Below are 25,283 nucleotides of genomic sequence, written 5' to 3'. Positions count from 1 at the left end.
GAACCGAAAAGCCCATGAAATACCACAGGTCAAATGTAAGCACAAATTAGAGTGGCTGAAAGAATGTGAAGAGTGCCTTGTAAATACTCAGAAAAGTCTCTAACTACACCAAAAGTAAGAAGCCAGCAAGGGACCTGGTAGGACTACTAAATGACTATGTTATAAAATGGGCACTCAGGAATGAAAAGGCCACAGCCGAAAAGCTCAATGCACTCTTTGGGTTAGTTGTTACTACAGAAGGTACTGGAGAGATCCCACACCTTACGCATTCATCACAGCAGATAGCTCAGAGGAGTAGATTGGTTTAAAGCAAGTACACAGGAAGTATTAGACCAAATAGACAAATTGGTTGTTAGTACATCACCAGGACCGGATGGCATTCGCCTGAGAACTGTGAGGAAACTCAAAGGTGGAACTGCAGAACTGCTGGCCAAGGTTTGTATCTGATAACCACTAAGAACCCTTGTGCCAGAGGACTGCCAATGGACTCCCATTTACAAAAAGGACTCCAAAGGGAATCATGGGAGGAACTGGAGAGTGACTTCCGGCAGCAGTATGATGTATACAGCCTATAATAAACAGTAAGACCACTGAGAACACAGGGAAACCAAGTTTATCAAGGAGTCACCATGCAGAAGACAATCCCACTTCATCAACTGGCTAGACTTCTACAAGGGTGTTAGTAAAGATGCAGATAAATGGGATGCCACAGGTATAATGTATCTAGATTTTCCGAAAGACTTGAGTAAGCTTCCATACCAAATTAAGATGCCATAAGACTGAAAAATAAATGCTTTTTCATGGATAAAAACCTGTTGAAATGATAAGAAGGAAAGTATAAGACTTAACAGTCATTTGACGGGATGAAGAAGAGTAATTAGTGGGCTGCTTTCAGGAATCACAGTTGAGACTGGTTTCCCTCCACATCTTCATCAGTGACCTGGAAATGCTACTGAACTTTTTCAAGCAGTCAAATGCTGTGCTAGTGGCAAGGAACTTCAAAAAGAGCTCACAGAACCAAGTGATCAGACAAAAAAAAAACCTGGCAGGTGAGAAAAGGGTCATTCTTCCACTATGTAACATCGCTGCATGCCTATATCTCATGTACTGCATGCAGTTCTTGAGACAAGAAGAATGCAGTTGAGTCAGAAACAGAATCACAGAACTGTTGACATAGGAAGAGATCTCTTGAGACCATCTAGTCCAACTCCCCTGCTCAAGCAGACATAGCTAGAACAGGTTGCCCAGAAACATGTCTGGTTGGGTTTTAAATATCTCCACAAATGGAGACCCCACAACCTCTCTACGCAACCTGTTCCAATTTTGACCACTCTTACAGCAAAAAAGTATTTTTTTGCATCAGGTGGAATCTCATATGTTTCAGTTTATGCCTATTGCCTCTTGGCTATTAAATGATCAATGAGGTGATCTAGGGGATAAGTGCTTTACATGGAGACACTAGAGGAGGAGAGAGGAGAAGGTGAGCACGGAGCAGCATCTCCAAGGTTTACAAGTGTCATGAGCATGATGAACAAGCTGAATGGAAAACCACTGTTACCATCTCTGGCTAGCCAAAAGACTATACCACTATCTAAGGAGATACTTCTTTTTAATTGTAATAACAATTCACATGTTACCTATGAACCAAGGAACAATGTCTGATGACTCAAGGTGACAGCAAACTTTGCTGTTCCCCACTTGACAAAGAGAGCAAATTTCTCCAACACCCTGCTCTCTCCGCTTGCTCCATACTGAATAGGTAAGTAAAATTTTTTTTGTGACTTTGACAGTAACGGACTAACTTCTGACCTGCCAGAGGCCACCTTTCAGGTGACTGACACCCCAGCCCATCCTACCCACACACAAAAAGCCTCTCCCACAGAAGCAGGCACAGGCTACCAAAACTAATTCCTGGCCTAAAGCATCACTCTTCAAAAGAAAATGAAGAGTTTAGTTAACAGAAACGCCTAGAAAAATTACGAAAGCAAGTCTCCAGCCAACAGGGGAAAGGAAAGACAATCACATTTAGATTACAGAACGATGAATTTTATTTAAAGAAACTTACAGTTCTTGTTAGCACTAGCATTGCGAAGCTTGTAAGTTTTGCACTCCTTCATTTTCAAAAAACAAACTAAGCTACATTTGTTTGTTTAATTCCCTGAATTAACATTTACTTTTCTCCTTACTTCATCAGTTGCATTAGCAAAGGTGTAAACAACTCTAGGACTGGGACACCACAGCAATTCCTGTAAATCTTACTAGTCCTTATACAGGCCAGTCTAATATTGCTATTGATAGCAGAAGACACTTCAACATTAAAAACTATGCAACTCTGCAAAGTAATACAACCAAGCTAGGTCATTCCCAGTGTCAGTGCTACCAGCCTTTGCATGCTGTAACAAAATACTAGGTGTCCTGCCTCCTTACATTCAGCCAGACCAGTATTGCACCATTTTGGCAGTGATGACCTAACAGATGGTAATTCAGCAAAGCTCTTCAGTGGAAGTCATTAATAACATCAAGTTCATTTGATACTTCAGTCATAGCTATCCCTTCAGAAGAGCTGCGGCCATCTACCCTTTTCCCACAAGCAGGAAAAACTGAGGGACTACAAGCCAGTTCTGCCCTCCTAATCCTCAGTTCTTTTGAAGCCGAGAAGCTTCCTGACAAGTGAATTCTTGGACCTGCCTCCGCACATTATCACTTAATAAAAGACCCCAAGAACTGTGTCGTGGTTTAAGCCCAGCTGGCAACTAAGCACCACACAGCTGCTCGCTCACTCCCCCCAGGTGGGGTGGGGGAGAGCATCAGAAGGGGCTCGTGGGCTGAGATAAAGACAGTTCAATAGGTAGAGCAAAAGCCGCACAAAGAAGCAAAGCGAAACAAGGAATTTATTCACCACTTCCCGTTGGCAGGCAGGTGTTCAGCTATCTGCAGGGAAGCAGGGCTCTATCACACGTAACGGTTGCTTGGGAAGACAAATGCCATTACTCCGAATGTCCCCACCTTCCTTCTTCTTCCCCCAGCTTTATATGCTGAGCATGACATCATATGGTATGGAATATCCCTGTGGTCAGTTGGGGTCAGCTGTCCCGGCTGTGCCCCCTCCCAACTCCTTGTGCACCCCCAGCCTACTCGCTGGTGGGGTGGTGTGAGAAGCAGAAAAGGCCTTGACTCTGTGTAAGCACTGCTCAGCAGTAACTAAAACATCCCTGCTTTATCAACACTGATTTCAGCACAAATCCAAAACACAGCCCCATACTAGCTACTATGAAGAAAGTTAACTCTATCCCAGCCAAAACCAGCACAAACTGTCATTAGAGCAAGAGCAAAATGGCAGAATGTTTAAGCTGGACCCAAATAGTCTTTCTTACTGCCCAAGTCTTTTCCAGTAAAACGTAACAGTGTAATAGATTAAAATGAAACATTTCAGAGCTTCTACAATCCTAATTTTTTTAAAGTTTTTATTTAGTTACCAACTTCAGCCCCTCTTTCCAGATCCCAGAAGTTCTCACAAATTGCTAATTCTAGCTCCAAACCAACATTTGTTCCATTCCATAGAGGAAAAACAAGCAAAGAATTGGGCCTATGTATTTCCTTTAAAAGTGCCCATGAATTTGTCTCCTAACTACTTCACATATGACATCTAGGGTCAACCACCCAGTTTTCAAGCACTGAACAGCGCAGGTATATTGCCCTTAATCAACTACCCAAACATCAAACTGCTCAGATTTTATGGATAGATCTGAACAACAAGGTGTTTGTGACTTGTCCAAGACCACAGAGAGAGTCCGTGGCAGAATTGGAAATACAACCCATCTTTCAGATTTGTGTTCCAATATTATAACCAAGAAGATTCTTTCTTTCTGAAAAAAGACCTTTTCTCTTTCACAGAACTTGTTTTGACAAGAAGTTTTAGTCAGGAATGAAGAAACTTTCCTGACAAAGCTCCTTTACAAAAACCTCTTACTGCTGATGGTAAGCTTAAATGAACTTGCATTTACCAAACAAATCTGCTTCCAGCATAAACCAGCTCCACTGTCAAATATGCTCTACTGCTCGTTTATGACAATACTTATCAAATTACCATTTATCTGAAGAAATTCAAAGACCTTCAAAAGCCCAGCCAGATAAAGAGACATCTTGAACACAGAAAATGCAGAATGACTTGACAGAGTTTGAAATGTACAGTTGGCTTGGAGAAACTAGTTGTATTTTCCTTTTCTACTCCCTTCATTTTGACAGACATACAGTTTTTCTTGAAGGATTTTAAAAATTTTTTTCTTTGAATAAACTTTTTAACTGTTTTGTACTCAGTTTTTTTCCCAAAAAATGTTTTTTACATGAAAAACCAAAAGCCTAGACAACATTTTGATTGACAAAACACCCTAGCTAGTTAGGTAGCATGAGTCAGACTGCAACGTTTGGACCCCGTTAGCTACTCCAATTCTTGGCAGACAGTGGCACTTGACTCCTCCATACTAGGGAGGCAGCGGGTGGAGAGAAGCCCAACTGCCTTGACCCTGCAAGACAAGTGCTACCTCTTCCATCTAGCAGCTTATATATACGTTCTGACCATCCAGGTATGCCGTAGTACAATTAAACCCTACGGAGTTATGTATCAAGTATCTATTCAAGCTGACTCTACTCGGTAGTTCTAAAACTAAGGTTGCTCTTCAGTTAACATGAGAAATACAGGTCAAGAAGAAAGAAAATACATTCTTTGCATATTCACCCCCTCTCATTTTTTGGCCATTTGGAGCTAAATTTGCGCTTGTGTCAAGTCCCCTCTGATGGTAGCCCAGGATTCTCTTGCCAGATCACAATTTGTCTGCTGAAGTCTTCCCAGCTCGTTCACATTGTCTGACCTGGTGGGTCTCACAGCAAAGCCAAGCAGCCACACGGCTCTAACAACTTTGTTTGTCTTTTTCAGTTGCTTTTGTCTGCCCCAGACTTCCCAGGCAAGGTCAATCTTTTCTCTCTCTCAAGGTTCTTTTTATTCCCTTCCTTACCACTTCTACTCTTTTATTCTCCCTAAGAACTGTGTTATTCCTACATCCTTCTTGCTGAAAACAGAGGGAAAAACATATTTCTTCCAGTTCTACTCACCATTTTGTTTCATAATGGTAAAAGTTCGGTGCTTCCCATCGTCTCCTGTTTGGTGTATCTGTGTTAATGAACTCGTCAGCCAAGCAGTATACACAGAAGTATCTCAGATTAGCAGCTCCACAGGTATCAACCACATTTTAAGTTGTGCCCACCCAGAGTCCCCAGAGTGTGACAGTATCTTCTCACAGCATTCCTTAGGCTCCGCCCGCACTCATGCATAACCCTGACTTTGCACAAGAACTCACCCAAGCAATGCTTTGGAGAACCAACAGCCAGTAACAGGTGACTGTACCCAGCTACCCTCCTCTTTCATCTTGATCCAAAAAGCATCTATGCAATTGCAACCTCCATATGCAGAGCTAAGGTTAGCGAGAGGTTAGTTCCAGTAAAACTCAATTATGGGCTCAAAACTGAGGACAAGTAGTAACGGTAGTTCAGGGCCAACCGTGGGTGCTACATAAATGTCTGTTTCCAACTTAGTTCTCTGATACAATGTCAGTGATCTTTAAGCCAGTCCAGCAGAAATACTTTGTTAACTCTCTTGAAGATCAGTGTTATTACAGCAAGGAACACCAATTTTCATTTTGTTCTCTGCTCACAGAGATCAAGAACTGAATATGGAGAGAAAAAAGGGCCATTTGTCATCTCTGAGAAGGCTTCTCTAGGTCAGGGCTGCACAGAAGTGCGATCAGAAAGGGTAAAAGGAAGGTAAAGGGCCATCAACCTGTAACTCCTTGGAGGTACTAAAATTACTATGATGAGAAAAAGGAGGAGGAACCGGATAAAAGTCTTCCTATTGCACTTAGATGCACAGCATCTGAGCAGTGACACAGTACAGGTTGGCAACCATTTGGCTTCTGAGACAAGAGAATAAAATATCTGAGTATTGCCGGTCCTGACAGCAAAAGCATGTCACTCCCCCATCTTCTTTGCAGGTTAAAGAATCAAGAGCAGCAGCTTGCAAGATACTGAGTTCGCAAAAACTCCTGAGACATGACCTTAAAGTGACCAGGCCATTCCATCTGAGCCGGTTACAGTGATCATCGCAGCTGCTTCGTGCAACACAGCACTGACCTCTCCCCTCCCTCCGCTCAAATCGTGGGGTTTTTTCTAGCCAACTCACCCAAAGGCCAAATATCCACTGACCTCTCCATCAGTTTAAGATCTGCCTGTTCTGCCAGGTCTTTTCTGAGAAAGAAGAAACAAGGCAAAACAGAAGGGTTTCAGCTTGGTCTCGGCAACTGTTAATTAGTGCTTACATAAATGTTAAAGGGAAACCATTTTATAAACTAATTTCTCAATCTTTCAAACACTACCTTGAAGAGCTGCAAATTCCTGCAGCTCTCCCAAAAACAGCTATCAGGAAGCACACTGATATCATTCCTTCATTGCTGCTTGAATGCTGTAGAGAAGCAAGAAAACCAGAATGCAGTTTACAACCTATTCAAACTGCATCCATTTCTTTCAAAATGGAATTTAACCCCAAGATATAAGAGGAAACCAGAGGTCTCTCAGAGAGCAGGATAACAGGTCAATCTATGAGACAACAGAGTTTCACCTGGCTCCCCGACACATCTACATGGTATGACTGCTTTCCAAGCTGTCATTTCTCAGAAATATAAGTGATCTAAACAGAACACAAAGATGGGAATAATAACAAATGCCTAAATATCCTCCTAAAACATTAGAGAGTTCAAGCTTTTTGTCAGACTCATCAAGTCCATCCAAAGGGACCTTAACTTAAAAGGTCACTTAATTATCAATCCATTTCCCAAATAATCCTTACAGCTCCCCCGGGTTAGTCTCTTCCTTCCTTCTCAGCATAACAGAGACCTCTCTCATAGTCATGACAGAGCTGCATATTGTTTAAATACAAATGTTTATGGCAAGAAGCAAGTCAACTCATGGCTGGCACAGCAAACTACAGAATAGTTACTGGGAAGTGATAAAGTATTATCAAAATAGTAGCCTATTGGTGCTATAGCTGTATTTGTTATTTCAGAGTATCTGAACCACCCCAGCAGGTTTCAAAAGGCAGTAACAGAAGAGGCCTTGCACTGGTGGGTACAGGACAGAATCTACTCTACTTGCTGGTTCAGGTTCAAATTAGAAAGGTTTGGTAGCTGGAAAAGACAGCCTGTACTTTCGGTTCTCCTGCATTCATGTCCATTTTCCCCTCCAGCAGCACACAAAGTCAAAGAGAATCGGGGAAAATGAAGAGACTCCTGTGACTTGTGTCCCAGGGTGCCTTATCATATATGGCCTATGATGGAAGCACAAGGAATTGAGGCCACAGTCTCAACCGCCCTTTCTGGGGCTACAAGCAACACAACCCACAGGCCAGCTCCTCAGTCCTGGTCAAATATCCAGATAGGAGTCAATGTAATGTCTTATTCAAACAATGCCCTTACAACTACAGAAGCCCTCCTAAACAGCTTGCACAGCTGTGAGCCAGGGCATAACATCAGAACAAGCTATCCCATTCATTTCTTCTGAGGAGGTTTTTGCAGGCAGTGAAGGTGACTAATCAGCGCTTTCTGGTGCATCATCTATGTTTGGTTAGCAATTACCAACAGCACAGGGAACACAGGGGATGCCTACAGAACTGCAAGTGTTTCTAGTCCTCTTTCCAAAAGCTGTTACAAATGCTTTCTACTATTCTCTGAAATACACTTCACACAGCAATAAAAAAACTATCATAAAACCATAGGATAAAACACCTTAGCCTTATGGGCTGAATTACATTTTGAGCAGGTTTTTTTTAAGAAAGAAACACAACACTGAGTCAAACCAAAGTTACGCTGCAGCGCCTATAATGAGATTTCCTTAGCTATCAGATCCAGGAAGCAAAGGTCACCATGTTGATATTCCATGAAAGCCTTGCAGCATTTAAGGGATTTTGAATACTATAAGAAATACCTCTCATTTGCACAAAAGTCTTCCCAGAATACCTAAGGACATTGTCAGCATGAGGTGGTTAGTCAACATTTCTAAGATCTATGCAAAGGTCAAAGCAAATAAAATATGTCAGAGTGCTGAGCCCAAGGGCACTCTCTGAAATGTGGTTTGAACACAATCCATCAATATGTACATTTTCTGTTCTATTACCCACATAATCACCAGCCCTGTTTCACCATAAATCTGTTGTTCAGAAGTGTTCAAAAATGTCACAGTATTGGTCATCTTTGTCAGTTGCCCAAGAGTGATTTATTAAAATGTTTGGCTAAACAGGTCATCATCCCAATGGCACATAATAAATTGGGAAGCACTTGACAGTGTTGCTGTTACAATAGGTGTGACTGCTGGTGCTGCCAAATATTAAAGTTGCTAGGCATTTCCATGAGAAAGCCCTATTTTCAGTTACTTGCAGCTTTGTCAAACTGTTGAAGCTGAAGTTTTCCATACTAAAGTTCTGCCTTAGACTGATTTTTATTTTAACAGAAACTTTTAGCCAAAACAGTTCACTTGTTGTGTAAGCAGTGTAGGGTACAGAATGTTTTATTTCTGATAAGAAAAAAACCCCAAGAATGTAGTCTGTTATAAGCTCTAGCACCCTCATGTTTTCAAGAAGCCATCCTAACACTCAACAAGTATGGTCTGCATTTATGGTTGTGATCCCAGCTACCTAAACATCCCCCTGGATTAGGTCAAGTTGACAGCTTGAGAAAAATTGTTTGTACTACAGTTTGCTAGGTGTTACAAGCACTATAATAGTACCATCTGCATCCTATGTGTGCCTTCTGACCAAGCAGTTATGTTGCCCTACGGGTGCAGCTCCCAGCCACTTTGGGCCAGCCTGAGTCAAGCTACTGATTAAAGACCGAGAGCCTGGAAGGCGAGCTGCTTCTGTCAGATCTTAAAGAAACAGAGGTACTGAAGAGAGAAAGTGGGACTAGGCAGAGAAGCGAGAAGCAGCTCTGTGATACTGCCACCAGAAACCCCCGTCTGAGGGATCTGTAAGCTCGAAGGCAGGCACTGACCCGGGACTGCTGCAGCTGGGTTTGCAAGGAGGCTCAGAAGCCATTGGAGAACCTACGGAAACATTTTCTTATGGTACTTGTGAAGTAAATTCGTCAGGATTGCAGCTGCACGACAGCTTTCCAGATTTAGCTTTTTGTTATAAATTCAAACAGAAATTTTATCTGCTGGTCCCTCTGTACAGGAATCAGCATCATCTGCTGTTGTATCTCACACCCAGAATGGCAAACGATTCACAAGCAGCACCTTTATAGAATCCGTGGTTATTGATTAAAGTAAAATCTTATGGAATCCTCCAGAAAGCTGAGGTATCAAATAGGAGAAAGAGAATGAAAAAGTCCTTTTAATAATCAACCGCTAAAATAAAAACTGCATTTAGACTAGGTTAGCAATTGTAGACATATCACCAATGCCAAAGCACCTGGGCATAAACTGACAATCAGCTACACTCAAAGAAGGGCAATGTACTCATCCGTTAGTTCGGCCTGAAGAAAACGACAGGTGAGTACCTCTGAAAAACAAAGTCTATACACAAACAGGCCTACTACAGCAGAGGACGTAACACACCTCCCAGAGCTTAGAAGTTTGTTAGTCAAGTGCCTCAGCCTCTGCTGATGGAAGTCGTAAAAGCCTCTCAGCGACACTGCTCAAATACACACACGTGCCTCCAAACTGCACTGAGATCAAAACTGTCTTCCCACAACCAACCACACATCTATGAAGGCTGGGGAAGCCCTGGGGTGGTGCATTCCTTCCCCCACTCCTGGGCTGCTCTACGATCTCAGGAATTCCAGCTAGGCCTTGGCCTTTTTGCAATGAGTTGAGCGGTTAAGCATCCCTTGACCATACCAGAAACTCTTGCACAGCTAAAGTGGGAAGCAGCACTGACCGTACCAAGCACTCCTGTTACCTGGCCAAGGTAGGTAACGAGAGCAGGAATAATCAGTCATTCCCTGACAGCCTTGGAACACCCCTTACCTGGGTTGTAGTCCAAGTGGAACGGTATCAGTGTTACGGGAATTCCAGTAACTTGCTGATGACTAAAGCCAGTCATCTTGCAAACCTATAAACAGTGGTCCTGAGTGAGGTCCTCTGACCTCTCCTGGACCTCAGTGGGCTGCAACCAGCATCTCCCTCTGGGTGGGATGCCTCTCAGAGTTCATGAACTCTGCAAAGTCTGGAGGACTGCTGCTGAAAGCTGATGACAGGACCTGGGCTGAAACCCTCTCCTCCTCAAGGCTCAACCCTCGCCCGTTGAGAAATGCTGAGACATTTGAAGTGAATATTTTATGGAACTCAAGGGGAATTTTTAACAGGTACCTTTGTTCATAGATATATATATACACGCGTATCTACCTTTGTGTCTGTGTGTGTGCGTGCATCAATTTGAGTACCCAATAGCAAGTATAGTATAAATATTACCTTTTCAAATCTGTAATTAAGTCACTGTTGTGACTGCAGTAAATTCCATTAACTGACTTTGCAAATATTTAACTAATCAATGATTAAGTGCTGCTAGAATCTTGTGATCCACCTTGAATTGTGAATGAAACAGATTGCTGCTGGATACATATAATCCTTTAGACATAAACTGTTGACCAAGTCTGAGACTAAAGATTGGACCTAACTGCACCTAAGCTCCATCAGTTTAGAAAGTAAGGGGGTCTACCCTGAACTGCATGACTCAACATGAGGGTCCTCTTTACCCTTTTGTTTCTCCAGTCTCTCTGTATAAATCATTCTGATTCAATTCTAATTCAATTTTGTTTTGTATGTTTTACTAAATAATAGAGTGGACCTTGCCATTGAATTCTGTTAAGTCCCATTTTTATAAACTCCTATTAAAATTGCTTTTGCCAATACCCTTAACAGTGATTCTTCAAGCAGCCTAAACCACTCATTCATGACAAGCCCTCAGTCATGATTAAAAAAACCAAGAGGCTGAGAGGCAAAAGGAGCAAAGTGCATTCTCTAGAAAAAGCTACTACCTAGCTATTTAACAATATTCATTAAAACCACCTTAAATCAAGTGCTGAATAGCCTTGAATAACTTGCCCAATAACATATCACAAGGAGCCAGTGGTCTGTGGCAGGTCTGAACGACTCGTGCCTGATGACAGAACTGAACGTGAGCTCTCCAACAACAGTGACTAGCGTTCACACTGTAGTTCTCTCATGCTTCTAGAGCTGGTTGCAAAAAGCCTTCATTGCTCATAAAGTAAATACAAGCAAAAAGATTCACAACCAAGGAAACACACACTCCAAATATACAGGAAGAATACATTACATTACACTTAAGGAACACATAGAATAAACTTGCAACAAAACCTGTTAAATATTGAGAGCTGGAGGGCTGGTAAAATTGAGAAAATAGGTTTGAAAGTACATTCAACATCAACGGAAAGGCACAGATTCCAAAAATGAAAGTAAAGAAAAAAGCCATCAGAGTGCCTCTGATGATACGAGCTCCCAAACTTGTCTTTAAATAAGGATTTTGGACAAAAAAACTCCCTCTTGCCTTCTCACTACAGAAAAAAAAAAAGTCAACTTGCGCTTCGTGTTGATTAAATGTGTTTTTTCATGTCCAGGAGGAGTACAGTTAATTTACAGCAGAGCAGCTGAGAGAGAAAATTATACAGCAGAAGTGAGCTAACTTCAGGGCTTCCTCCTCCCAGGGAGGGGGAGGCGAAAAAAAAAAAAAAAAGAAAAAACACAAAAACTATTGTTCCATTTCCCTGAAACCATTTCAAGTCATACTCTCTGTAGAGCACTGGGCAACACTCTCACACAGGTAGAGTCTTCTCTCCCCGGCTTAGTTAACAGCCAGTGTCCCTCAGCAACTGCTGTGTTGTGGCTCAAGGTTGTTTCTTTTCACTGTCCGGAAATACAAAGAGTGAGTATATACGCTGAGAGAGAATATATACACTGAAGGCAACACACCTCAAGATCCCGCAGCCTAACAGTTATTGCTAACTCACAATACAACCCCAAGAACATGACTGTGGCAACACAAGTCAGCAATCACAAACACATGATTATTTAAATGGAAATTATTGCATTCTGGGCGCTGGTGTGCAATTTCATGGAAGTGAGAATTTCATCCACATAGAAAATAAAAATATTAAGTTTTGTTCTACTTGTAGTCATGCATTTCTAATGGTCAGAGGACAAGCTATTGATGGGCAGGTATCAAATAGTGAGATGCAGTTAAATACACAGATATCTCAAGTCTCAGGCATTTACAAAAACATATTTCAACATTTCCAAACATTGTGGACTTCCCTGCATCTTCCTCTCCCAAGACTACCCAAATATAATCTAGACTTCTCCCTTTAATCAACAATTCAAGCCAAAACTTAAGTTGCCAGTTTTTGGCAATCACTGCAATCTTGATACCGTGCTCTCCTGTGGAATCCAGTCAGCCAATTTATTCAACACAAGATATACTACCAGGCTTCTCTGAATCAAAATATTAAGGCACTTTGGTTCCCTTATTTGGTTAGGTTATACTTACCTAAGAGTAAAGAAAACTTTAGCTTGGAAAAGTTATTCTTGTTAGTTGTGATATTTATTTTAGAAGCTGATTTATATACCGTAAATGTGTTCCCTGTCTCTTCAAATGTCACAAAAAAGCTGCTAACATATGTCTGTCCAAGAAAAAACAAAAAAAACCCACCAAACCAAACACCAGTGGTCCTCCCTGCAAACACTATATTACATCCTTTTTAAAATAAGGAGCTTCCTGCTAAAAACTTTCAAAATTCATTTTGTGCTTGCTACACTCTATTTGAAATAGCCTCTCTCTGCATATGTGTTCAGGAATCTGTCATTAAAACATCCTCGTTGTTAGGAGTCAGATACAACATGTTAATGAAAAACTGTGAAAAAATAACACTATGAACAAGCCTCATTGCACATGACACCCGAAGAGGCAAATTAATCAAATTCCAGACAGTATTTAACATGCAAAAGTAATTGCAGGCACTTATCAGCACTGCTCACACCCTTCCTCCTCCTCTCTTCTGTTAGATTAGAAGCTGCAGAGCACACACCATGGCAGAGTATAGAAAACAGGACAAGGACTACAGCCTAATTGCAACCTTTTAGTCACCACACTGGTCCAAACAGAACACACCCAGAGGCAGCTGTGCATCTCCTGGTCACCGAAACAGGAAGATAATGAACTTCCATTCTGAATTTTTTCTAACCTGCACTGGCCTTAAGAGGGCAAACAGCATTGCTAGTGGCAGACGTTTTTTGCTGCCTGCCACAGAGCCTTCCTTTGAAGCACCGGTTGCCTGGGAGTACTGAAAAGTTTATGTGAATCAAAACTGATCTGCTTAAGGGACTACTTAAAAAACCTCCCTCTCAGGAACTTTTGCAACATCCTCAAGTGAATAACCCACTTCTGAATAACAACAGATACACTAAAACAGATACTAAATTACATTATCTGATATCACACATTGACATGCATGAAGTACAAGCAACATTAAAGGTAAGTGCAAAAAAAAAAAAAGCAGCTGATGCTCTGATTTTTTTTGTTCTTGAAGTTTCCTGCAAGATTTCTTGCAAGACACACAGATCCTTGAAAATTCATCTGTTTGTTATTGTAATGCCTAAAAATACTTCTGATAGTTTATTTAAAAATCCTGAATCCTCTGCAGATCAGCAGGAAAAGAAAAGTGAGACCAGTTAGAAAAAAATTTTAATTACATTTTTTTCTATAGAACTACAAAGAGAAGCTACCAGTGCACTTACTCTAGACACAGTAATAGTATATAGGGACTCTGATTTCTTCAGCCAAAAAAAAAATTAATTATCTGGTCTAGCTCCCTCCGACTAAGATAAAACAACTTTTATAATTTGATGCTATTCGTTCTATGAGTAGTTAGTGTGCAGAGGAACTTGTTACCTATAGATTTGAGAGATTTATTGAACCTCTTTAAGTCAAATCCACATCTTGCACCCACACTTCACTCAAGGAAACCATAACAATATGAAATTCAATCTCTATCACAGTCACTTACCCAGTTCTTCAAAGGTCCCTTCACTCAGGTGTTCTGGTGTTGTTCTGCACACAGCATTTCACATATATGCCATGAAAGAAGCCAGCACCAGTCTGACCTAGCCTGACTAGAATTTGGGAAAAGGCTTTTTCCTTCTCAGGATCAGAAACCTGATATCACTGTATGCAGCAAGCTTAAAAATCTACCAATATCAAATTAAAAAGTCAAATGCCCTTGCATAGCCAGTAGCACCAACACAGTCCCCTTGCAAAGACTGGGTCAGTGCTTTTTTGTCGTATGCTGGGGGAAAAGAAAAGGGGGTGGGGTCAAGTTTTCCTAAAGGTAACGTTTTCTTAAAGCCTAAAGGCTTACAGAAGTTTGGAGTCAGTCTACTCAGCCCAAGAGACACAGCAACCTCATTTTCTTGCATAAGAATACAACAAACGATGTATAACACAGACTGCTCCATCCTCCCTCACGATACTCTCCAACCTCACTAGCTGAGACTCTCTCATCACTCAAACTCCCTGACCTGGTGATTCACGCTGCTGGCCCCACAGTGTGTTTTCTGCCAGCTATGAAAAATAAATGCAAAAGCTCCCATTATTTCTGGTTAGTTGTTAGCCACCGAACTGAGTCTTTTACAGCTAGTCTCACCAGAAACTTTCACTTCACCCTATCTAGTTCCATTCCTCTGCTTCTCTCTCCTTTAAGCTGTATACCGAAGTGAAAGCCTCAAACGATGTTACAAAGTACTACTCCGTTGCCAGCACTGTTAGATCTGGCTCTGAACTTTCCTAGACTCTCAGTAGGAAAAAAAAAAAAAAAAATCTAACATTTGCCTTGATTTTCACAAAACAGACTTTTAACATCCCTCCGATTTAAACAGAGTGTGGCCTTGCTGCAACAACTCATACACAAAAACTGATGAGTTTTCCACTGCTTTTCCTCAGGATCTGAGGCTGCCATCCTGACAGGGTCCTAGCAACATCAAGCTCTGCCTCTGACATGCTATTCCTCTCTTTTCCATAATGTATATACTGCCCCTTGTTCTTGGATAAATGTGGACTATTTCCCTCTCCTGAGGATCCATTCTGTATTGTTTTCACATGATGCAAAACCATCCTTCCTTCGTTTCACATGCAGGTACCCATCACATCCACCTTTCTGAAGGCATGAATGGCCATTCACTGCACAGAAGTTTTTCTCAGGTAGCACAGAAGTATGATTATCTCTTACTGCATGGCAAAAGTCAGTCAATTTCAGAAGAAAGGCTAGTTCTTTCCAAAGATCCTGCCTGTATTTCCTTTTACAGTCTCAGGAGCTGACTATCCAGTATACTGTACAGACTTGAAACAACATTATACTTTACTTTTTTTAAAATTCATTTTGAGTCACACATAAGGATATGCATGAAAAATACCCTCATTTGCACTACCAATGCAAAGGATTTCTCTGGGATTTGAAGCTACGAAAACTGTGTTAGAACCTAACATGTTTTCTTTAAAGCCACATCAGTTTTATGACTATCATCACTAAGTAAAAATAGTAATTAGAAATTATTACTGCTTTTGTTTTCTTATGGATGCATTAAAATAGGTTAGTTAGCAATATTAATACTAAAAAACATTTAGCAATCAGTACTGCTTAATATCCAAAAAGATCCCACTTGATTTCAAACATTCTTGCTGATGTTCAAATGAAAAACTCTTTAGAAAATGATGCTTCAATTATAATTAAAAAAACCCAAACCTTTCAAGGAAGCATTTCATGTTTGAATAGCTAGCTGGAGGCATCAACCTACCTGCCTGTGGCTGTTGCGTTACTCACACATTACCCAGAAATTGAGAGTATGTGTTCAGCAAATTACCCTTTACGGTTCAATGTGTATATGAATAATGCGAGAATAAAAGGTTATCTGGTTTTGCTTTTTTTTTTTTTTTGCCATCAACATTCCATCTCTATTTGAATTCCAGAGAGTAAGAAAGAATCCACCATGCTATACACTGCTTGTGTAGCTGCCCCAGTTTCACATGGACACATGGAGAAAAGACCACCCTACAGCAGAGTCCAGAACTCATGCCAGTAAAATACGAGCATCATCTCAAATACAGGCATCAATAATGAGATTTTACCGTGTGTCTTACTGCTCATTACTGAGTGTTTAGGAAGAGGCAGCTGCACGCTACCTTTCCTGTGCCAAGCTTCCCATGAACCTTCTTTGCAGGACCCACTGTCTCTACATATAGGGCTTTGAAGGTGCACCTGGTTCTCATTACAAACTGCCCAGCACGATCCCATGCTAATTCCTATTGGCTTTTAATTCCAAGAATACTTATTCTTAGATGGCATGGATAATCTCAGGCTGGATATTAGGAAAAATTTCTTTACTGAGAGAGTGGTGAAACACTGGAACAGGCTGCCCAGGGAAGTGGTGGAGTCACCATCACTGGAGGTGTTCAAAGAACATGTGGACGAGGCATTGTGGGACATGGTTTAATGGGCATGGTGGTGTTAGTTGATGGTTGGACTTGATGATCTTACAGGTCTTTTCCAACCTTAGTGCTTCTGTGATTCTGTGATCCTGGGAGAGACAATAACTTCTCCTTGCTTTCCTTTCCCTCCTCCCCATCTGCTGCCTCCACTACTCTATTTGAATTGGTTTCACTGAGGAATCCATGGGGAGTGAAGGTTCAACCTCCTCTCCCCCAACTAAATGGACCATAATGCATTTCCTGCAGTCTCCAAATAAACTATACCTTTATTTGCACTTCTTCTGATTGCCAAAAGAATTACTTTTGTCCTTCCCTGTCACACTCACTGAGGAAGTTGTGGCACTACAAGACTGACACCAAATAATTGCTCCAGTGATCTCCTGCTACTTTAGTGACTTAGATCCCATGACTCCCATTTTTGCCCTCAGTCTTAGGAATACAAAAGGCAACAGCTATCTGACAAGCACCATCCCGGTTCCACAGCTCTTCAATTATTTAATGTCAGGCTCCCTTCCCACTCTGCCAGAAACATGCTAGAAATACAGTTGCTAGGTTAGCTACAGAATACACTTGAACTATGCCAGCTTATTTCCAACTGGAGAGGTGAACAAGGAGTGATATTACACAGCACGGCCCTTCTGCAATGTGCAGTAACAGTGTTTGGAGACTATTCACATGTCTAAGAGGATACCGGACTGCCTCAGACAGCGACGGACAGTCTTATCTATAGTTCCAGACAAGCATTATTTTGGGACTTGGGTTTTTTTTGTTGTTGTTGTTTGTTTATTTTTAAGGACTGAAGACATGAATGTTAATTAGCACTAAGAAACCATCAGCCTCATGTATCAGGGGAAAACAGCATAATATAGTTTTCTCAAGCATCTGGAGGGATCAGATTCTTTTCCCTATTTACTGTGTTTCTTACGGCAAAGGTTTTCAACCTGCTATGAAGGAGACAAACAGCACTTACAGAATTCCCCCTGCAATAGGGAGATAAATCAACTTTTTGTATTATTTTCTAATATGGAACTATAGAGTATGCAATGCCTCTGGAAAAAAAAAAAATGTATAGACAGCATCTCCCATTAATTGCGCAATTAGCATCTCCTGCTCTAGGGTATCTTTCACCATAACTACTTTTTCCAAATTCATCCAGTAAAAGGAAACCACTGTCCTGCCAGGATGACAAAAGTCTTTCAATAAAAACATCTTTTTTAAAATCCCTGGCAGAGTCAGAGTAGTTCTCTGTAAAAATGAAACACTGATTAAGAAAACTGTCACCAACCTGATTACATAACAGAACAGATTACCCACACAAGAGCAGAAAATCTTGCATTCCTGCACTCTTGCTCAGGCTTTCCCACATACCCTTCTGCACAAAACATTTATTACAATCCCACTGAAAAACAGCAATCCTGTATTAACTGAACATTAAGCCAACACTGCAATATTCCAGAGTTGCAAAACCTAAGGCTAGATCTGTAAACTTAACCCTGCTTCTTTGAACGCATACATTACAAGGCAGAATGACTATACGAGACAGCATTAAAATGCAGTTAGAACAGCATGACTGTCATAGATCTCCTTTCCTGGTTCTATAGAAGAACAGAAGAGCTTCCCCTCAGATCTACGACCTAATCTGTCCTACGTGAGGTCACCAGTCAGGAGTCTCAGATGTCCACGAATTCCTGTCATTCTGCCACGCCTCAGTAACGCTGGGCAAAGGAGTTCATCTCTTCTTGCTTTCTAACTTCTCACACAGGTGTACAATGGCAGTCATTTTCTTTTAGCTTCTAGGCTGACACACTCATTTTACCTTTGTGCTCTGACATTTTAAATCCATGATCTCCATCTGTTCCCCCTCCAGTTCAGCTGTGTATCACTGTCCTCTTCCTTACCAGGCTGAAAAGCATCTCTGTTTTATTAATGTGTCTGTCTGACCTAAATGCTCCTCAACACCTGTCTGCCTTTCTCAGCTCCTAATTTAAATAACTCCCAACTACTAGTCTGTTTTCCCTACCAGAAGTTGCACCCTGGCTAAATGAGAATTCATCCAAATTTGACAGGTAAAATAAAGAAGCAGGATCCTGCAGATCCTGTCATTTAAAACAAATGCAGTTCTACTTTTCTAAAATTAGAAATATGTTTGATTAATACATTTTTATTTCCTCCACTGGTCACCTTCACAACCCCAAACAGCATATTTAAATATTTTTTTTAAGCAAAAACTTATACTGTAGAGGTCAGCGCAAAACAAAACACGGTGACTTTGCAGCTGAGTTCATAACGTGAATAATAATTGTCAATTAAAGCATCAGTCCCAAAGAAAATAGAATTTTTACTTTATCAGTTTAGATAAGAGGTAATGCTTACGTTGGCATTAGAATGTCTCTTCGTTGATCAGCTTTCTACCTTTGGAAAAGTCATGTGAGTGTCCCTACCCCTTCAGTTTCTTCATCTGCAGATGACATACCCTTTTTCTTCTCTCTCTATTTTGTAGCAGTGCAGACCAGAACATCAAACTGTCAAAGGCTTTGGTTACATACGGTTATCCTAAATTACATAGCTATCATTAGCTAGCTTTCTGAAACAAAACAAAAAAAAAAAATAGTCTCAAGTTTTCTTTGATGGAGAAAATGCTAATGGCGAAGAACAATAATTTTTCCAGCCAGAGATACTACATGTAATAGCAGCACAAGACACACAGTAAAGAGACCTGTTCTGTAAGCATAAAGCACTTCCCAACACACCACTAAATACAAAATCAAAGCATAAAAAATGGCATTGAAGTGCTAAGCACTGAGGCACCAAATACTTCCCTCGTGATCAGTACTCAAGCATCATTTGAGAAAGTCTCAAAACTCAGCACATGTTAATGGGTCATAAATACCCAGCTGCTCAGGGATAGCTAGTTTGCCTTGCATACAAGCTGTTTCTACAAATGTCCACAAAAATGTATGAAGGCCTACTAAAATGGCTGGGAAACAACAGTCTACAGCCCTATTTGCCAACTACACAGAGGACAGAAGGAGGTCAAATTCAAACCATCACAAGAGAGAAGAGACGGAGAAGTGCCTCGCAGTACTTTGAGGGAGAAGGAAAAAGTTCAGTCTAGTCCTGCAAAGACAAACAATGTGACAGGGAGTAATGTGGAGGGGAGGATAAAGATCCTAGTGATCTGCTAAGTGACTAGCAAGAAGGTGGGGAGGAAAGAAAATGAAAACTTATCTGGGACTTTCTGGGTTCTCTCCAAGATAGAGTAAAATCACAGCTCTGCACACACAGCTCCAGAGGCTTTCAGTTCCTCTCTCCTCACAAAGCTCATTTCAGTAGCATCCCAGGGTCTTAAAATGCTTTTCTTTGAAAGATATCACACAAAGACACACAAAGAAATAACAGCTTTTCTATTCTTTAAGTGCTCAGAACACAGCAATATGACAGAACTCCTCATATTGAAATCAAATGGGTTTTTTTAAGCATACTACCTACCTGTATGCAATCCTCCAATTTGCTTTCAGAATATTTGAAAGTCATTGCTAGAGGTGCTGACTGGTAGTTTCTTAAGTGGCATATAATTAACAGTGAATTGTTTTAAATAAATGTAATAATGAGCTGAAAAGGAAGACTTCCTACTCTCCTTGCTTAAAAAAATAAAAATAATCTTTACTGCTAACAGAGGTTGCTACAAGCGACACATTTAATAGGAAAGAGATAAATACGGATATATACATACAGCTTTAAAAAAGCACTCTTTTCTAAACTGTATGAAGCACAGAGAGAACAAAACATCCACAAAGATTCAGGAATAATTCTTTCTTGTGAAACTACAAATGTCAGAGTAAGGAAGTTAATTTTGCCCTATTATCAAAATTGAAATAATCTGAATATCACAGCAAATAGTAGATAGAACTCTTCCACTGCTAATATCTTTCTGGATCCTCTTTAATGGACCATGAGGACATATTGGCTCTGAAAATCAGGAAACATTCTTCTTTTTTCTCCATTAGAGAGAACAAGCGTGATTAGTAAGAACTTGTGCTTAAACCCCATTCAGCAAGTCGCCAGGAGACCAGAAACAGAGTTAACAAATGTCCTAAGTTTCAGAATGGAATACTTGTAATGAAAAGTAGAAAAGGAAATGACACAAGTAATTCCTGAAAATAGATTTTTTTTTAAAAAGCAACCTCTAAGTTGTTCTACCTAAGTGTCTTCCTCTCAGACTGACCTTCATAGAAGAAGGTAAACACCTTGTTCAAAAAGATCAGGTTATGTCCCTCCCATACCAATGACGTCTGCAACTTTTACACTAGCATACTTAGGTTACAGTAAGATGGGATGTAACCAAGACCAACCTCTAACAAGGACAATTGCGCCTGATCAGTCTACAGTAGCTCTACGAGTTCATCAATAAAATAGCAAACAAAGGAGAACCAGATGACATTTGGTGATGAAAATGAATTGCATTTATTCCTGGCCATTACAGCTGGCCAAAAAAATAGCAGGATATGTGGGCATGGGAGAACGTGTAACATGAATATTGTTACCCCATCACAGTTAGATTTTTGCACCTGAAGTATGATATTCAATTCAGATAGCAGAACAGGTTAAAATGCTGTTCAATGAGAAAGATTGGGACTTTCCTGCTTGCTGAATCAAAGAATTGTGAAATTTACTTGACAACACATTTGCACAACTGATGAATGGGTTGGAAAAGGGGACTCTATTCACTTGTCCCACAGAAGACAAAGGGACAAACAAAATCAAAAGGTTCTTTAGTCATTCTCAACAAAAGGTAACGTTATGAAGAAGCCACAGAAATTACAAACACCGAAAGAAGCAAGTCAGACATTTCGTACAGATGGCTACACTGACTAGAACCATGTATCATAAGAGAACAGCACAATATACAGGAGGAGCTGAAAACAGAGCACCCTTCCCAAACTCCAGTGGGCACTGGAGCCGGTGAAGTTCTCTTAAGCAAAAGCATAACTACAAACTAGATACCACTAAACATCTCTAGCTGTCAGAGTGGGTGAGCCAGTGCAAGATAAGGCAGCAAAAAATACTCTTAGTGCACTCATCTAAAAAGCCCTAGTAAAACAAAACACTGTCATTTTCCTGTTGTTGCACGACAACAGGAACCAGTACATGACCAAATATTTGCTCCTAACAGTGCAAATGAATTAACCTATTTTACAGCAAACCCTAACAACTAAAGGTACATTATCTTCAGTTAAACAAATCAGCAACTCTGGAATCATTTTGACCTCCAAAGGTCTTCCGCACATTTACACATAGATACAGATAAATATCCTTTAGCCTGCAGAGCCCCTTAATATACTCAGCAGGTTCAGCCAGACATTTCTTGCCTTGGATTTTGGAGCTACAGTGAGCAAGAAAACCAGGCATCTTTAGGAAACACTGATGGGTACAAACCAAAACATGCTCTTGACGAGAGAGCCATAAGCTTTTCATTTCAGCACTCAAATGTAGTTATTCAGCTGAGAACCAGGGAATGCTAGATATCAAGCATCCTGCATAGATGTTGTTCCTGTATTAACTGCACTACACTAGAAGTACAGATACTAGCATTAACAGTGACCAGACTTCCTCAGGCACCAGAGACCATGAAATCTCATCAATTCGCTGCTTTATCTAACGCAATTAGCTTTGCCAAGAGGCAAAGTTTATTAGCTCAGAGTAATGCTGTGCTTACAACATCAAATTACTTCCAAGACCTCATGTGTTATCTCTGCAGAGAACTGTGATGAGCTGCATGAATATATAAACATACCCAGGAAGCACCATATTATACTATGCTAGATTTAGACTGACCTCAGAGAATACTCACCCTTACCATCGTAACAATCTTCAAAGTAACCACTCACCAAGAACACAAAGAAGCTGACACCAAGGAAAAGAATGGAATTGGCTTTAGACTAAAGAAATGGTAAGGAGCTACCCGCAGAGAGTCTCCACAGGAATAATCTCTTTTTTTCAGTCTTACTTTTCCCTCAGCAAAAGTCATTACATGCATAGACACACACACATACACAACCCAATAAGCTCAGATTAAGACATATAAATATTTAAACCTGATTTACAGATAATACTTGCACATTTTTGGAAGAGCTCACAGCTTTTCTCTGTGCTCTAAAAATTAAGAGAAATGCATGAGTGTATAACACTCTCCTCCTCCACCCCGTGACTTCTACCAGTCAGTGGCATTCAGAGGTGACCTAAACAGACTTGATACATTTCTTGTAACTATGAATGCTAGACTGTATTAATGAGGCCTTTCATTGATTTACTGCAGCTTACTAAATAAAACAGAATGAATGCACTACATATGAGGCTTTGCCCAGAACAGCAGGGACCAGGATTCAAAACAGATCTAAAAGAACAGCTTTTAAAGGGACAGAAAGATAGGAAAGAGTAAAAGGAGTCAAGAGTTCTCACTCCTTTGTCATATAGTTGCTAATTCTTACTTCAAATGAGTAAATTTTACATACTTACTAAGGAACAACACATAACAGATAACAGTTTATTTCATTTTAACTTTTTTTTTACTATTATTAAGCAAGAATTATAATTAAATAACATTTCCTTGAGTCCTCATTCTGTATTCTCCACAGGCAGGAGTGCCAGGTGGCACTACCTATGAGGTCAGCAGAAGAGAGCTACAAGCATTTCTTGAGCTTTAGTAAGCCATACGTGATTTGATGCCACATGTTGCTCACAAAACAGTTTTTGAAGTACAGTAACAAGTACCTTCCTATAGCCCCAAATTTAGATAAGAAAAATGCTGAGTGGCTCACAGAATTAAACAAAAAAAAATCTTGATTACTGCTCTGATATATTGAGATAGATAGATAGACAGAACCATCTTGTCACACCGCTCCTCTTATTTCTTCTCCTTGACCTTCAGCTGCTCTGAACTTCAGGCATTCTCCTAGTTCTGAAGGTGGAACGTGACCTTGGAAATAAAGCCCAAGGACAAAAAACCCCACACCTTAGTGTAATTCTGCAGCTTCCTTTAAACGATACATAAAGCAGGAAAGAAAGCCAGTCACCTTTATATTTTGAAAAGCACCATGTCTGACCCAAAGCCTCAAGCAGGAATCATTTTCCCTCTGATTAAAGTCAAGGAACTTACATATTCTGAAAACAAAAAAAGGAAAATTTCTTCCATGCAAGAGCCCTGAAAACATTTTTGCTACTGCTCCAATTATTCTCACATTCAAAAAAAAAGAAAAAAATGCAGCTATTGACCACCACATATTTAAGTGGGAAATCACAACCTTTTACCTCCTAAAACTTTTGTTACATGTCTGTACTAGTTCAAAAATATCAAATCTGGAAACACGGCATGCAACTACCATGATTCATGATACAGGAGACATAAGACAGCTGACATAGTTCCAGTTTACTGCAGAGGTTTTTTGCCTGCATTTATATTGCATTATTACCTCCTGTCATGAGAATCTGGCTGAATATTTTATCCAGGCTCTAACACATCTTCAGTTGCTCCCTGAAGCAACTTTAACAACTCATTCCACAACATCTGTCAGCCACACAGACTGGAACGACCATGTTTTCAACACTCAGCCTTACAGTCACATCTGCTGGAAACAACTGGCTGAACTCAAAGCCATTGCTTGGTTTCTGAAGAGCACCTTAGGAATTTTCAAATCCACTCAAGAGAGCTATGTGGGTGCTTATGCACACACAGAGGACTACTGATGATGATGAACATCCATCCTCCTGCCTGTTACAAAGTTTTCCTCCCATTTTCACTGCCATTGCCACTATCCTAGCTGATAAACTACTGAAAGATTTCCTAAGCACAGCCTCTCAGCATAACCTCTGCAGATCAAACATACACAGGAGCATGTAACGTACTCACACAGAGAGTTTACATTCACAGAAATCTTGAATGCAAAATTACATACCTGTAATATAATGCAAACAAACTATCCCTCTCCTACATAGGGAACATCTGTGTAAGTACAGGAAGTAATTTACTAGAGTAAGGTTTTTGTGCTCTTTGAATGCAAGTTGTACGTCAAAAATTTTAGAAGTAGACACAGTGGATGTTCCCATGTCCACTCACTCCATGAGTTAAGTTAATAAAGAAATCAAAAAAGCAAGCTGCAGGACTGTCATGGTTTAAGCCCAGCCAGCAACTAAGCATCACACAGCTGCTTGCTCACTCCCCCCTTGCCCCAGCAGGATGGGGGAGAGAATCAGAAAAGTAAAAGTGAAAAAGTTCATGGATTGAGATAAGAGCAGTTTAATAAATGAAATAAAATAATAATAATTGTAATGAAAAGGAAAATAACAAAAAAAAGAAGAAAAGAGAAATAAAACCCAAGAAAGACAAGTGATGCAAATGAAAAACAATTGCTCACCACCCTCTGACCAATGCCTAGCCTGTCCCCAGGCAGCGGTCTCCCGGCCAGCTTTCCCTCTAGTTTATATGCTGAGCATGACATCATATGGTATGGAATATCCCTGTGGTCAGTTGGGGTCAGCTGTCCTGGCTGTGTCCCCTCCCAACTTCTTGTGCACCCCCAGCCTCCTCGCTGGAGGGGTGGTGTGAGGAGCAGAAAAGGCCTTGACTCTGTGTGAGCCCTGCTCAGCAGTAACTAAAACATCCCTGCTTTATCAACACTGTTTTCAGCACAAATCC

The sequence above is a fragment of the Gavia stellata genome, chromosome 3, assembly GCF_030936135.1.
Source record: "Gavia stellata isolate bGavSte3 chromosome 3, bGavSte3.hap2, whole genome shotgun sequence".
Classification (NCBI taxonomy): Eukaryota; Metazoa; Chordata; class Aves; order Gaviiformes; family Gaviidae; genus Gavia; species Gavia stellata.
This window is presented reverse-complemented; position numbering follows the sequence as displayed.